We start from the raw sequence: 4,474 nt of genomic DNA on the forward strand, positions 1-4,474 counted from the left end.
CATGTGTCCCGTCCCTCTTGGGTCTCCCTCCCACTACCCTTCCCCATCCCACTCTCTAGGTCATCACAGAAGGCTGGATTGGGCCCCCTGTATTATACAGCAGCTTCCCAGTAGTTATCTATTTTACATATCGTAGTGTATATATGTCAACTGGACTTGGAACAACAGGCTCAAAACTGGGAAAGGAGTACAAGAAGACTATATACTTCACCCTGTTTATTTAACTTCTTTGCAGAGTACATTATGTGAAATATCAGGTTGGATGAATCACAAGATTGGAATCAAGACTGTCAGGAAAAATATCAACAACCTCAGATATGTAGATGATGCCACTCTAACGGTAGCAAGTGAAGAGGCAGTAAAGAGACTCTTGATGAGGGTGAAAGAGGAGAATGAAAAAGCTGGCTTGAAACTCAACATTCAAGAAACTGAGATCATGGCATCTAGTGCCATCACTTCATGGCAAGTAGATGGGGAAAAAGTGAAAGCAGGGACTGATCTTATTTTCTTAGGCTCCAAAACCAGTGCAGATGATGATTGCAACCATGAAATTAGAAGACATTTGCTCCTTGGAAGGAAAGCTATGAAAAACCTAGAAAGCTTAGTGAAAAGCAGAGACCTCACTTTGCTAACCAAGGTGCATATAGTCAAAGTTATGGTTTTTCCAGGAGTCATGTATGGATGTGACATTTGTACCATAAAGAAGACTGAGCACAGAGGAATTCATTCCTTTGTTTGTAGTGCTGGAGAAGACTTTTGAGAGTCCTTTAGACAGCAAGGAGATCAAACTAGTCACTCTTAAAGGAAATCAACCCTAAATATTCATTGAAAGGACTGATGCTAAAGCCATAGCTCCTATACCTTGCCCAGTTGATGCAAAAAACTGAGTCATTGGAAAAGACCCTGATGCTGGGAAAAATTGAAGGCAAAAGGAGAATGGGGTGGCACAGAATGACATGGTTAAATAGCATCACTGACTCATGAATATGAATTTGAGCAAACTCTGAGAAATAATGGAGAACAGAGGAGTCTGGTGTTCTACAGTCCATGAGGTCACAAAGAGTTGGACTCAGCTTAGCGACTGAACAACAAGTGTACGTATGTCAAAGCGGCTATCTCAGTTCTCCCTACCCTCTCCTTCCCACACTGTGTCCACAGTCTGTTCTCTGTCTGTATCTCTATTCCTGTCCTACAAGCAGGTTCATCAGTACCATTTTTCCACATTCCATGCTGCTAAGTTGCTTCAGTCGTGTCCAACTCTGTGCGACCCCATAGACGGCAGCCCACCAGGCCCCGCCGTCCCTGGGATTCTCCAGGCAAGAACACTGGAGTGGGTTGCCATTTCCTTCTCCAATGCATGAAAGTGAAAACTGAAAGTGAAGTCGCTCAGTCGTGTCCGACTCTTAGCGACCCCATGGACTGCAGCCTACCAGGTTCCTCCGTCCATGGGGTTTTCCAGGCAAGAGTACTGGAGTGGGGTGCCATTGCCTTCTCTACATTCTATATATATGCATTAATATATGATATTTGTTTTTCTCTTTCTGACTTACTTCATTCTGTGTAACAGGCTCTAGCTTCATCCACCTCAGTTCAACTGACTCACATTTGTTCCTTTTATGGCCGAGTAATATTCCATTGTTTATATGTACCATATCTTCTTTATCCATTCATCTGTCAACACATACAGCAATTATGGAGAACAACGTGGAAATTCCTTAAAAAAACTAGGAATAAAACTACCAAATCACCCACTACTGGATATATACCCTGAGAAAACCATAATTCAAAAAGATATATGTACTCCAATGCTCATTGCAGCCCTATTTACAATAGCCAGGATATGGAAGCTACATAGATGGCCACTTCTCAGGTTCAATTTCTAGGAAACCATTGTGTGCAAGAAATATTTTTTTTTTCTTTTTCTCCTGTTAATCTGCCTTGTGTTGATTTTATTAGTCTAGCCACATGAACTCAAGAGAATTAAAGAGGGAAGTTTCCCACTCCTTTTTTCTTCATTTGGCTACATGAGAACAAAGAACTGAAAATAAAAGTCCTATAAGAGTTTAATTTTGTCAAATAGGAAGGAGAAATGTGCGTTTTCTTCCCAAGAGGTAACACATTGGTATTCCTAAACTACAAATATGCTGAACGTGGACTCTGAAACTGGCTTTATATGGACTTATCTGGACCTCAAGCCTCATCTGCCTAACAGGTGACAGTATCTGTGCAAATCCAGTGTAGAGCTTCTTTTCTAGTATCAAATAAAGTGGAATACATAGACATCTATTAAAAATAAGAAGTGAAGTTATAACTGTGGTGTGGTTCTTATGCGTATTAAATGTGTGGCTTGGAGAATAGATAATAGCCAGTTCTGGCTTGACTTCAGGCTTGGAGATCCAACAAATTCAGAGACAAGGGATTGGACACAAAGGAGCAAAGTCCATAAGCAGCTCAGTGCTTAGAAAATAAGGAACAGTTGGTCTTACAGCTTGGCTGGGCGGGAGTGTTGGCACAGATCCTCAGATTATCATTCTCTGACTGGTGAATCAAGTGGGCCTCACCAGGGGCTGGACATTAGCTTCCTTCTGGTTAGAGAGAAGCAGCGGAGGTTGCGACCATCTGCTCTGTTCAGGATGTCAATATACCTCTTGCAGATTTTCTTGCAAAAGCAGAGCCAAGCCAGGCCCTTGGCAGAATCACAAAGCAAAACACTTCTGTTTCCACAACTTCTTCACTCTCCCCTTTCCCTCGAGTCATAGTGCCACTCCAGCGGCCCCAGCAGCTCACACTCCTGACCCTGGTAGCCCTCAAAGCCAGTATGTGGAGACAGCACCCTGCATGGTCCAGACATCTCTGCTCCTCACCCCCAAATTCACTGAAAGTGAACCATGTCTTTCTTGTCTTCCTCTCAGCAAGTTGCCACTTGGAAATCAGAGCAGATAAGTAGCTCACAGAAGAGCTTATAAAAGATGACGAAAGTTAAAAGCAACCCCTCTCAAGAATACTCGCATGTTAATAATAGACTTTTAAATAATTCAGTTCAGTTCATTTCAGTTCAGTTGCTCAGTCGTGTATGACTCTTTGCGACCCCATGGACTGCAGCACGCCAGGCCTCCCTGTCCATCACCAATTCCCGGAGTTTACTCAAACTCATGTCCATCAAGTCAGTGATGCCATCCAACCATCTCATCCTCTGTCATCCCCTTCTCCTCCTGCCTTCAATCTTTCCCAACATCAGAGTCTTTTCAAATGAGTCAGCTCTTCACACCAGGTGGCCAAAGTATTGGGGAATTAAATAATGACCCCCCACCGAAAAAAAAAAAAATAATGAATTCCAAATCGATTATCACCAAAAAAAGCAATGGCATTACAGGGTGGATATCTTGAAGCTAAGTAGTGGAAGAATTCTATTTACTCACCATCAGAAACATGGCATTTCTTGATCCTGATAAAGTTCTCCTCAAAAAGCAGAATCATTACACAATAACCAAAAAACAAATATGAAGCACATGACAAAGCATTAGCTTTCTCAATTACAAATGATGACTAGACAGAGGTTGTACTTATCTGTTATTGTCTTTTTTTAATTAAAAAATAAGCAGAATGGTCTCTGGAAACATCAAACGGGTGGTGAAATGTTAGTTAAGACAAGTGGCTCTATGACTGATGTCTGTAGGGGGCTCAGCGTAACACATGTAACAACTCTGAATGATTTGTTCATACTGGGGATCCCCAAAGCCTGGAGCCTTTAAATATCTTTCTTTTATTTTTCCTTACTCTTGTTTCAGTTGTATTTCTGATACAATTAAAATAGTGCTTTACTTAATATCTGCATATTTTCACTGCAATTATTAAAATATATCAAAGTTTAAAAGGTCCTTAGAGGGAATTCTCTGGTGGTCCAGTTATTAGGACTCCACACTTCCACTGCAATGGGGCAGTCTCTGGTCAAGGATCCTGCAAGCCATGTAGCACGGCCAAAAACAAACAAACAAACAAAACAGCCTTTAGAGTTCATCTAGCCCTCACTGCACATGATAATAACGTGAGAAACTCAATTTTGGTACCTATGTTTGCACCTCAGTCTTGTCCAATTTAATCGGAATCTTTATATGTATACATCCGCTTTCATTTTTAACTCCCCAGGCTATTCTGATGAGTGTTTTGTGCCAGTACTGGCACAAAGACAGAAATATACATAAATGGAACAAAATAGAAAGCCCAGAGATAAATCCACACACCTATGGACACCTTAACTTTGACAAAGGAGGCAAGAATATACAATGGATTAAAGACAATCTCTTTAACAAGTGGTGCTGGGAAAACTGGTCAACCACTTGTAAAAGAATTAAACCATAACACTTCCTAACATCATACACAAAAATAAACTCAAAATGGATTAAAGATCTAAACGTAAGACCAGAAACTATAAAACTCCTAGAGGAAAACAGGCAAAACACTCACCGACATAAAT

The sequence above is a fragment of the Bison bison genome, unplaced genomic scaffold (assembly GCF_000754665.1).
Source record: "Bison bison bison isolate TAMUID 2011002044 unplaced genomic scaffold, Bison_UMD1.0 scf7180017864237, whole genome shotgun sequence".
Lineage (NCBI taxonomy): Eukaryota > Metazoa > Chordata > Mammalia > Artiodactyla > Bovidae > Bison > Bison bison.